The sequence below is a fragment of the Durio zibethinus genome, chromosome 20, assembly GCF_047325235.1.
Source record: "Durio zibethinus cultivar Kanyao isolate XHJ-2024 chromosome 20, ASM4732523v1, whole genome shotgun sequence".
NCBI classification, from domain to species: domain Eukaryota; kingdom Viridiplantae; phylum Streptophyta; class Magnoliopsida; order Malvales; family Malvaceae; genus Durio; species Durio zibethinus.
This window is the reverse complement of record NC_143181.1, coordinates 10,563,889-10,576,907: the sequence shown is the minus strand read 5'-3', so window position 1 is coordinate 10,576,907 and position 13,019 is coordinate 10,563,889. Positions and strand designations below refer to the sequence as shown.

General features: G+C 31.8%; 1 pseudogene; it reads right to left on the bottom strand.

The window, feature by feature from the left end:
* Positions 1-1,035: 1,035 nt before the first annotated feature.
* Positions 1,036-2,423, bottom strand: LOC149513108 (uncharacterized; annotated as a pseudogene).
* Positions 2,424-13,019: the final 10,596 nt, after the last annotated feature.

Genomic DNA, 13,019 nt, shown 5'->3' with positions numbered 1-13,019 from the left:
ACTCTACAATTATGTTGAGGTTAGGTGCTATTCGGTTGAGTCGAAGGGAGAAAACCTCTTAGGCTTTTAGTGAATATGATAAAAGTGTGGTCGCAGAGAGCCATTAGTCAAGATAAAGAGATAAGTCAGACCCCCCATCAGAATGCATAGCTGGCAACTATTATAAATAAGTCAGTTCGACAATAGATGCATCGACGTTAAGGCAAGAGAAATGGATGATCACAAAAATGTGCCAAAAACCATTAAGACAAGGGACGGACATTGATCTAGTATGCATGTGCAGTGAAGGATCAACATTCCTCTAGCAATGAGGGCATTGCTAGAACAAGTGATAGAGAATATCACAGATCATGCACGAGTTAGAAACCAAGAGGGTCATGTGATAAGACTTGCTCGAAATGGTATGGGTAACGAACTAGGAAGGATAGGAACCAAAGCCTTAAAGGCACATACTTTACCCAAGTGTGCGACTAAGGCCAAGGTCAAAATGTAAAAGTACACTCAAGGTGAGCTACACAGTGCCAAGGATGAGAACTGCTCGTTGGAATGTTCTAGAAAGCCCTAGGATGTGGCACATGCAATCAAGCATAAAAAGGCCTAGAATTGCCTAGAGACAAGCCAGGCGCAAGGGTATCGAAGATTCTAGAAGGGCCAGGCATAGGCATAGTAACGGGTATTGTAGCACCCACACGATGAAGTTTCTAGAAGGCCCTAGCTGTGGGCAGAGTGGTGCCTATATAGAGAAAGCTCTAGAACCCACTAGGCGTAGGCACTAGTAGGAGTGCTCGAACTTTTCCAAACCTAAGGGCTTGGCAAGGAGCCTGAAACCAGTAGATCTCTAGAAAAGCCTTAGCCGACCTTATTGGAACCTGGGCACCCTAGAACTGTCCAAAAAGCCCATAGTATAAATAGGAGAGCCTCCTTCTCATTTGTAGAGAAGCAATAAACAAAAAGTGACAACATAAGGAAGCAAGAGTGTGAAGTATTAGGGACTTAGGCCTTAAGAGCCTTTGTAAAAAACACATAGGGATTGTATTCAAAGAGCAAGTGTACACACTCATCAAGTAAATAAACTACTCTTACCTTAATTATTCTCCTAAACTCTTAGGAAGTTAATCGAATTCCAGTACAAGTGCACGGCATAGTCAGTTAGTGCTTAGCATAGAGTCAATTTAAAAGCTGACTTAGGCATACGGATGGTAGTTTATCAAAGATATTTTTCACTCGCCGTTCGTTTTCTTATTCCTCTAATCCGACAGTCGGATTCTCGGATCTGCACGTCGTGATACCATTGACTTTGGCTTTTCCTTTTGGCTGCCTGGGCTGGTTTGCTAGTCTGTTAGTGGTTTGTGACTGATTACCTAAAGAGATTGAGCTACGGTTTTTTTTGCCCAGAGTTTCTTCTAGATCAGTATCGGTCGCAAGAGCAGCGAATCTTGAGTCGTTACCTTGTTTGCCATCTTTATTAACCCCTTGTGACTTCCTTATGTTCACCCTTGGCTTTCTCTTTTCCACAACAGTCCATTGGCCGAATGGGGAATCTTTTATTACCTTTTTCTTCTGCTGCTGGGTGGTTGTTTCTTCAATTGTGGTGGCTTTTGCAAGTGTGGTTTCTTCACCTGGGTTCAACTTTTCAGCTTTTGGGCAGGATTCTGCCCCTTTCTCATGTCCATAACTGCCACATTCAAAACAAATATTCTCAAGTCCTTCGTATTCCACCCTTTGTAGATGGGGCCTAATAGCAACAGCATCAACTATTGGTTTTGTTAAGTCTATTTGGACGCAGATTCTGGCAAATTTCCCTCTTGCAGAGTCTTCAATTGTTCTGTCTATTTTGATTGTCTTTCCTATTAAGTTGCCAATTCCATTAAAGATTCTTGGATAAAAAAGTTCCAATGAGAGTTCTGGTAATCTAACCTATGCGCCGTGGATGAAATCACCTCTTCATATGGCCTAAACAGTGGCTGCTATTTCCTTACAGTGAGATAGTATCCTCCCATGACTCAAGGTCCTTCGGTAAGGATTCTTAGATAATCTGTTGGGTTAAGCACCTTGACTAGATAGAAGTTACCTAGATCAACTAGGGAGAAGCCCTCCGTGAGTTCCCAGATTTGCTTTAATCTGGTTATTAAGAAGTTAAAGCCTAAGGATTTCCCTAGGATCTTGACAATAAGGGTTTTCCTTCAAGGCTCACAAACTTTTTTGTGCTCGTCATTAGAAAATTTGAGGATCGGCCATAAGTTAGCATTCGTGCCTGGTGTTGATAGATCAATATTCATTTCTTCCATGCTGCCTATTGCTTCCTCCCACGATAAATCGAAACTCGATCCACCCTGCAAGACTGCTGTCATGAAAGAGCGATTGTATTGCCCTTGAGGTATCACATATTTTGGGGCTGTCTTTTTCCATTTTGGAAGTTCCATTGTCGCAAGTTCTTGATCTCTGGATTCACACTATTCGGCGTTTAGGGCCGCCAATATTGTCTCCTGGCGGTTCAGGAAAGTGTGTTCATTTCCACACTGGATTAATTAAAAAAAAAAAAAGTTAAAAGACCCGAATCCGAATAAATTCAATTAAAATCAATCAAATCTGAAATAATTTAAATAAAAAACTATTTGAACTTGAAATAGTTCAAGTTCAAATAAAAAGTAGTTTGAATTTGAAATAATCGAACTTGAGACTAATTTAATTTGAAATATATAAAACCCAAAATTTTAACTTGAAAATACTAAAATATAATTAATTCAAAATTAATTGAACTTAAAAATTAAAACAGATGAAACTCAAATAATTTTGATTTTTTTTAAAGCAAATAGCTTTGAATTTAAAATATCAAAACTTGAGATTTATAATTTGAGCCTATAATTATTTAAATTAGAAACAAACTATTAAAATGATCTAAACATAAAATTATTTAATTTTAAAATTAATCGAAATACATGAACTAAAAGCATGATCAATATGAAATCGCTCAATTACAACATCTACTACACAACCCCACTGTTATAACCAATAACTAAAAGAGTACCACGGAAATTAAACAAAAAAAAAAAGAAAAAACTTAGAATTGAGTCTTTGACATAAAAACTATAATACTATTCTTATTGTCATTATTTTGGCCAAGAATATCATTTCTTTTTCTAATAGACTACAAAACTTATAATGGTTTTTTTTCCGGCAAAAGTAGTTACAAAACATATAATTATCTTATTATAATTTCTTTTTATACTCTAGTTACATCCCGTTCTCACCATTTTTAGGTAAATCTTGTTACAAGGCTAAAATATACCATAGTTTCCTAATTTTAAGTGACTTTATTTTGCTCACTCATTTAGGAAATTTAATATTTGTCATTAGTCTTTCACTTCGTGGCCTAATGGTCACAGAAATCGTTAAGAAAATATAATGGCTTGATTTCGGATCAAACCTCTCGTTTTCCTTATAATAGGGTATTGTCCCTTGAAAAAAAAAATATTTGTATATTTGAGTAAAAATTATTTAGGGCCCTTCAATTGTTAGTTTTTAACGGAATACTGACAAAACACATCATGTATGATTATGTTAGTGATCACATGACATGCATTGAACTAACGTGCCACTAAAAACTAAAATAAAATGGTTTGGTCCTTTTCTACATGTTTGCTGACAATTAGTGGTAGGAAAATAATTAGGTATTATGTAACTTAACAAAATATAGATACAAGTTTTTTAAAAATATTTATTTACAAAATATTATTTAATATATATAAATAATTTGATAAATTTTAATTATTTATTAATTTTGTAAATATTAAAAAATAATTTATATGTTAAATAAATAAATAATATAAATATAATCGTTTGTCATATATTATTCAGGTGACATCAATTAATAATATAACTAAAGACAATATAATAAAGGATGTAATTAGATAATAAAGATGTACACAACTAAATCAAACATAAGAGTCTAAAATTCCTAAAAATTTATCAGATAAAGTAATTAGGAGTGAATCACTCCCCCCCAAAATTTAACATTTTATGAACCAAATGCATCGTAAGGATTTTTAAAATTCACCCAAACATTCCTTATTGAAATACAATTGATAATTTTAAACCTTGTATCTATGTTGGTGAGATGATGGCTAAAAATAACCAATGATCAGCTAGCACTTTCACACAATTTAACAGTAAAGGTCTGGAACTATAAGATTAAATCCATTTTTACTGCAGAGTCTCCTAGAGGTAGAGCTCTGTAGGAATGAGTTCTAGTAGGAAACAAAATCTGCGTTCAAGATTTCTTCTGTGAAGTGACCTAGAGGGCTGGTAAGTTTAGTGATTAGTAGTAGTAGTAAAAGCGAGAAGGAAAGACTTCGGTAGTTTTAGCAGTTATCAGGAAGATGAGTTGGAAGGAGTTTAGAAAAACTTGACACTGACAGAGGAAGAGAATGATTGAAGCAGAAGGAATTGTTGATGGAGATTGTTCGATGGTGGGGAAACTTCTTACTAAACTCCCTTTCAACTGTGAAGCTATGATAAACACTTTTCTGGTTGCATGGAAACTGGTACAAGAAGTTCAAATCTGTGTCTTAGATAATAACCTCTTCCTGTTCAAGTTCGGCTCCAAGAAAGATAAGATAAAGATGGTGGATGGAGCGCCTTGATCCTTCGATAAAAAGCTTCTTCTATTCCAAGACTATAATGGAGATCTCAGGCCATCATATTATAGTTTCAACAAAGCTTTGTTCTGGGTTAGAGTGTATGATATCCCATTAAAGTCGATTAATCAGGAGGTGGCAGAACACATAGGTCAGAAAATCGAACTATCAAAGGGATAGATGACAATAGGGATAGCTTGGGTTGGGTACGCTTTTTACGAATAAAAATAGAGCTAGATGTCAGAAAACCTTTGAGAAGGTTCGTAGTGCTAGCTAAACCAGGAGGTGGGGATAACATATGGGGTAAACTGAAATATGAAAGAACCGAAATTTTAATATGTGGAATGCTGGACCATATAGAAAACGAATGAATAAAAACAGATGAAGACGGAATAGGACAAGAAAACGAGAAGTAGCATGGCGACTGGATGAGAGTGTCACCAATCAAAAAGGGATACCAACAATCACATAGCGAGGCTCGCAAGATTGATAGCTCTTGGAACACGGAGGCTGATGGGGGGAAGCTGCATACACAGGGAGATGGCGGAACTGAGGGGCACGAAACATGGCGACAAAGGGTGGCCAAGATGCATCGGTAGGGAAGAAGAGCTAGTATGGAATCAAACATGCAGAGCAATCTAAGCCGAGATTCTTGAAGACAGTTAGGATCAACTCATCAATCAAAGACCTAACAACTAATGTTAGGGGCCAAATCCACGGTGAAGATACTAATGAAAGGGTGGAAATCACATGTGGAAAATCAATAGAAAATGGAAATCTAAAGGAGGTGGCGCGACAACTATGGTGCTATAATGTGAGACAGGGCAGGAGGGACACAAGTCAGATGGCTGGTGACGTGGCACCAATGCATGTGACTATAAAGGAGGATATACTACTAGAGAAAAGTGGGGCAGATAAGGTGGCACTAACAGTACCACTAAGGGAAACAGAATCTAATATATTCAAAGAGAGGACATGCTGGAAGAGAAAAGCTAGTAACTAGACCATACGCTCGTGTACGTCAGAAATGAATATGGAAAAGCGGAAATCTGATGAAATGGATGAAGGACCTGACAATGACTTGATGATATATAAGAACCAAGTGAAGAAAAATAGATCCGAATGACAGTCCATGGAAGGAAGCTCTATTGAAACGGCGGAGGCTGGGTGCCAGCCTTGCCGAAGTAATGAAATTGCCTAGCATGGAACTGCCGTGAAAGTAAACATTCCATTTTATCCGAAAAATTTGTAAAAATTAAAATGGACTTTGAATTAAAAATTGAACCTCAATTAAGCAATTGAATTTTAGGTCAAAAATTTGAAAGCCCACAATTTTATTTTTATATGTATTTTTATTTTAGTTTAATTTTTTTTAGCTTCATTTTTATTTTTATTTTTATTTTTATTGTTTTTTAGTCAAAGTCAAAGAGTTAAAAAAAAAGGAAAATAAAAAAATATAAAATGTGGAAACTTTTTTTTTTTTGAAATTGGTAGAAAACCTTGGATTGAGTTTTGGTCTTTGGACATCATTTTTGGGGCTTTGGACCCACGTTTCAGCCAATCAAGACCCCCGTGCCAACCCGTTTTTGACTCGACCCGAATCTCAAGTTTTCTTTTGTTTATTTTCTTTTTATTTTTTATTTTGATTTTCTTTTGATTATTTTGGTTTTGTCTTTTTATTTTATTTTATTATTTATTTATTTTAATTGTGATATATATATATATATATTTGTATGATATTTTGCATGAATTTAATTTATTGCATGATTTACTTATGATATTTTGTATAGATTTAATTTAATTGCATGATTTATTATATATATTTTTTCATTATTATTTTTGCATGGTTTATTATATTTTTTATTTTTGTATGATTTATTGCATAATTTTTTTTTATATTTATTGCATGATGTCTTGGCATGATTTATGGTATGATTTTTATATTAGCATGATATTTATGATATTTGCATGATTGCATGGTTGCTTGATATTTTTGATAAAATTTTTTGTATGACAATGTTGTGAATTAATAAAAGGAATTTGAATTTGATAAGAAATTTGATAAATCCAATGATGGAGCCTCTTCAAGTGAACAAAAAGTTTATAAGGTGATAAAAATTTCTTTTTTGGTGAAAGCCTATAGACTTTTTTCCAATATTTTAAATATCGAAATTAATAAAAAAAAATCATCTTTGATTAAGGCTTAAATCAAATAACATGTGATTAATTTGGTACAAATTTTAGGTATAGTGGGGTGTTAAAACCTTCGTTGAACATAATTGACTCCCGAACTTAGTTTTGTTTATGTAGATTAGAATCTATTTTTTTTAGAGACCCTTTGTCACGTTTAGGATAATCTTAAAAAGGATAAATTTACACATGTGGTCAATTACAACTAAATAAAAAAGATTGGTAATGGCCCCATAACTTTTGTATCTAACAGGTAGGTTCTCCAACTTGAACAATATGATAGTTTGGCGGCTCCACTGGAGACTTTAGAGAGTTAAGCCATTAGTTAATTATATGTTATATTAAGCCTTGCTTTGGTGGTTGCATTATTATGATTTTTCATGTGTACTAACCTATTTGTTTATTTTGTTGCTTATGATTGTGTAAGTATGCTAATATATTTATTTATTTTGATTTTACATGTGTATCAATTTATTTGATTATTTGGGTTGACATATCCCTTTACACACACCACGCATGCATCCATGCATGAGTTATAGACTTGAGCTTTATTCTTTCTTAAGAGGGAGCAAGTATCTATACTCTCATGAGGTGATAAACTTTATGTGAGCTAGCAAAAACTCCCACTCAAATTGAACATTTTTCTTTGGAGTTTATAATGGTATGCGAGGATTGGGATGCCTTACCAATCTATAATGGACAATGATGTAAGGAACAATTTGGGCTTTAAATTATCAAACCTTTAAACCCAACATGTATATAAACCTTAGGATCCAAACCTAAGTTAGAGCCATGCCTTCCTCTTTGTTAGAAAATCCTAAGTAGGTCACATAAAAGGACATTTATTACTATTTTACTTGTTAAATTGTATCTTATTCCTTGTATATATTACGTTTGCTAACTTTTTTCATTTACTATGTTTTAATGCATTTACATCATCAAATTTATAACAAAGATTGATTGCCATAAAATAATTTTAACCAAAAAAATCTTAATACATCAATGGAAAGCCCAACATATTAGCCTGAAAAAGAAGTCTAAGTAATTGAAGGTTGCAAACAAAAGGCTTAGAAAGAAAGTTCAAACACTCAAACAAAAAAGGGATGAATGGAAAAATTTATTCATTGACATTAACATAATGCATTAACATCATCAAATTTATAACAAGGAGTGATTGCTACAAAATAATTTTAACAAAAACAATCTTAATACATCAATAAAAAGCCTAGCGAAATCCCCTATTAGCTTGAAAGGAAGTTTGAGAATTGGAACTTGCAAACAAAAGGCTTAAAAAGGAAGTACAAGCACTCAAACAAAAAATGGATGAATGGAAGAAGCTATTCATTGATATTAACATAATACATTTACATCATCAGATTTATAACAAGAAGTGATTGCCACAAAACAATTTTAACAAAAAGAATCTTAATACATCTATGGAAAGCCTAGTAAAATCCTATATTTGCTTGAAAATGAAGTCTAAAGAATTGAAGCTTGCAAACAAAAGCCTTGAAAAGGAAGTTTAAGCACTCAAATAAAAAAAGGATAAATGGAAGAATCTGTTCATTGACATTAGCACAACACAATTATCCACCACTTGTAAGTTGGCCCAACTCTTAAAAGAAAATGAATAGTTACCAATAAAGGTGCAAGAAAGAAATGAGGCATTCTCTAAGGCATAATGTACATCCAAATGCTGAATGGGGTTGTTAAAATTGAAACGCAAATATGGGCTGTGAAAAAGGAATGTGAGTAAGCAAAAGACACATATATGAAAAAACATGATCAATTGGAATACTTGCTTGATCAAATCACTATGACTACTTATGAAGCCAAAGACATGGTAGAAAAGGTCGAAGAATGGAAGATAAGGGTGCCATTAGTGGGAACACATGGCCAAGAACTACTAGATTTCTTTAATAAAGTATATGACCAATATGAACAAATTAGGAATTTCTTTACATAAAAAGCTTTAGACTTTCTATGAATGTAGTTTTGAATTTGATTAGAAATAACTTTTAATTTAATAAAGATTTTTCTTGTTAACAATTATTATGTGTTAAATCCTTTTCATTGCATTCATGCATTTATAATTTATCTAAAAATATGATGGTTTCATAAACATTTATCTGAATATGCACCATCATTATGGTAAATTAAGGTTTAATGATAGTTTAATCTTCAAACAATCTGAGGCATTACAACACTGATACCAAGCAAAGATCATGGAAGAAGAAAATAATTTTTGTTTTTAAAAGTTAGAAAAGGCACAAGAAGAATTGAAGGGACAATTAGAGGCTATTACTAAGTTACTGGAAAGCATGAACATGGAAAAAATGATGGAAGAGATAATGGTCCAAACTATAACTGATCCATTTTATTCTTTTTGGTTTTAGCCCATACTCAGCACAAGCATCTTAAAGAGCCATACATCAAATGTCGTTTATTGTAGACTACCTTTACATGCATATTAACATGCCATCAATAGCTATTCTTACTCATATTGCTTTTGTTTTTGATGTCAATATATCTGATCCAACCTAAGTTTTTAATCTAGATGATCTAAAAGAGCCAAAAAAAAAAAAAAAACTAAAGATAAGCTTTGTAAAAGCCAAAGAGGACTGGATTACAACAAAAGATAGACCTTATAAAAGAAAGGCTTAGAACCATTAAAGGGACATATTTTTATGGATCAATGGATGCTATTGGATTATACTTAGTTCCTAATGTGGTAATCCTATTCAAATTCAAAGTGCTTGAATTTAAGAACTATGATGGAACCAAATGCCCCATAATAAATGTCACTATGTACTATCACAAGATGGCTTCATTTGCATATAATGAAAAGTTACTCATCCATGTCTTATAAGACAGTTTCACTGGTTTAACTGTTAGATAGTATATGCAATTAGATAGGTCTTGCATCTATGGCTGGAAGGAACTACCAAAGGCCTTTATTTCTTAATATAAACATGTAATAGATTTGGCATCAAGTTGTTTATCTTTACAAAGCATAGAAAATAAAGATATTAAGAGCTTTAAAGAATATGCCTAGTGGTAAAGGGATGTTGTTGGCTAAGTTTAACCATCGCTCGCTAAAAAATAGACTATGGTCCTATTTATCAATATTCTCATGACATCTTTTATGAAATGATGATTGAAAATGCCATTAAAAATTTTGTTGATATGGTACTTTTTGGAGAAATCATTCAGATTGCTATAAAGAATATGAAGCTTAAAGGTTATGATGCAACTAATGTAAAGAAATTGGCTATACTAAAAATAAATAGATGTTCAAGCTGTAATCCATGAAGGAAAACTGGTTGAAAGCTTCACCTCATATTATCCTAATCGATGTACCAACCTTATTACCTAACCATAAACAACATCTTCCCTAAGTCCTTATGCTTATCAACTAGCCTTTTAGTCACTTACATATGTACCTAACCCCATCACTACACTATTTGCAAGACTAGACAACCAAGTAAATAGTTTGAAGAGATTTTGAAATAACCAATAAAAAGCTCATATTAATCCTATCCCCATGTCATATGTTAAGTTATTCTCAGAACTTGTTAAAAATCACTGGTAGCACTTGTTAAACTGGAACTTCTAAAGTCGTGCTATCTTAAATGGTGTGATACCAATGTCATATATGATTATCATAATGGAAATATAGGTCATTTCATAAAAAAGTGCCTACTTTTAAGCATAAGGAGCAAAGTTTAATTAAATTAAGCGTTGTAAGTTTTGATCAGCCAAATGGGCCAAACATTGGTAAAATCCCTTTACTTGACCGTACAATGGCATAATCATAAGAATGATAAGGAAAGTTAGAGTTAGGTGAAATTGCTGTCATTTTAGGATTTCTTTTAGGATAATGCTAAGATTTTTTTAATGTATTAGGATTTCATTTTATTTTTTATCATTTAATAAAAATAAAAAATATGATGCATTTTCATGACATTTCCTCTTTCATGTGAGTCATCATTATAATGCTTTTATATTCTTATATATTTTCCTATACCTATTTCATATTCCAAATAATGAATGTTTAGATAATCATGACAATAATTCAAGATTAAATTTTTAAAACATTATTCATATTGGTAATTTGAGACTCTTAATCTATTGAGGTTATTAAAGTAAAATGAGGCAAATTTTATAAAATTAGTCAAATCTAACAAAAGAGTTTTGCTCATTAAAAAATGAAAGTAATGTGGTATGTGGTTTTTATGATGGTTCATTCACAAATTTATTCTTAGTCAATAAATATTCTTTATTGAGAGTATTAATGTTCGAAATGAGAAATGATCATTTTCTTCTACTTTTTACACAAGGAGTAAAATTATACATTTGCTACCCCATTTAACCTTTTTTAAGTTTTTTTTGAAAAAACCCTAATCAAGGATCACCCCCCACATTAGAGGCCAAAGTTTGAAAAAAGCTTGTTCACAAGAAAGAAAGTGAAAGTCTTAAATGATTTTAGAGGCAAAACTTTTTTGTAATTACGAGATGTTTAATTCACAAAATCTTAGATTCTGAGGAAAAGTATGATACTTGGAAAAGTGTGATACCTAGGGTTTTGTTTGATTTTAAGGCCATCTTTTTTTCAGATTCAGTCATTTTATTTGGGAGAATGTCTATTTATTAAATCATGTCTATTTATCATAATATCCTTAACAACCTGTAGGCAACCTTTCATTTTGTTAAAAAAAAAACTAAACGAAAAATGATGCATTTATCATCAAATGAAATACAAAGATTTATTATTTTTTAAAAATTAAATATACTCAATTATGGCATTTAATTACTCATTATGCTGTAATTGAATATTTAAAAATAAAAAACCAAACTTTCAATTACCGTATTTATTGCACATTATATCGTAATTGAACATAAAAAAAAAAACCCACCAATTACAGCGCTTCATTTCAAAAAATGCCTTAATTGATGAAGTCTAAGAATTGAACTAAACTTTCAATGACAGTGTTTGTTTAATAGAAATGCCGTAACTGAATGAATATGTGTATTTATGGGTTTCAATTAAAAAATTTATATATCAATTTTTTAATTTCATTTATAAATATAAAAAAGTTATTATTATATATTAACAATTTTTGTCTTTCTTTTAGTCACATTAATTATTTATCATCTTTAGAAAAAGTAGAGGCCTGTACCATGTTAAATGCCATAACTTTAATTATGTTGTTGGTAGACAAAGTGCTATGTGTCAATTACAGCATTTTTAAGTAGTAAACGTTGTAATAGTTAGATTTAATATCAATTATGGCATATTTACATGGTAAATGTTGTAATAGCCAGATTTTAAATGCAATAAATACTCAATTACGGCCTAAGTTTAAGTAAAATGTTGAAAATGCAGTTATAATATATATATGAAAGTTTATATAAAAAATGTACCAATTATTACATTTTGTTCAAAAAAATGTCGTAATTGACTTAAAAAAATTTAATATCAATTCCAAACTTGTTTTTAAAAAGGGTAACATAGATAGAAGACATTTTTTATTTAGGTCAAATGTGGAATTCAAGTAACTTTTCACTCGGAATCTTAAAATACCATATGGAGATGTGAGTTTCCAATTTTGAAACTTTGAGTATTATTGGGAATTTTATATTTTTCCCATGAATTGGATAACCCTAACTAAATGTGGGAATCAAATACTCATAATCAAGATTTCGAAAAAAACTTTTTGGATTCTTTTAAACCAAACACTCTCTTAGATCTTTCGTGAAAAATGATTAAAAGTGCAAAATTAAAAATGAAAGAGAAAATATGACAAAAGACAAAAAAAAAAAAAAAGAAAAGAAAAAGAAAGAAAATTGATGAGGCAAAATGCCATGTCTATATGGTGAGAAATAATCCTTTGGTTTATAATCCTTTAAGCACATTTTAGGCCTATTTTATCCATTTTTTTTATAACCCCTCACCTTATCCTACATTACATACCTTAAGAAGTCTATTTGATCAAATATGAATGCTCAAATGGAAAATCTTAAATTAAACTAATGCAAACTTGTAATAAGAATGTTTAGGATATTGATTATTGTTGGATCAAGAAAAAAGGGAATGAGATGAAAAAATGAGAAAAATATGTGCAACAAAAAAAAAGAAGACTTAAATTGAAAACCTAAATAGGGGATTTAAGTGAAAAAAATGTTTAAGAA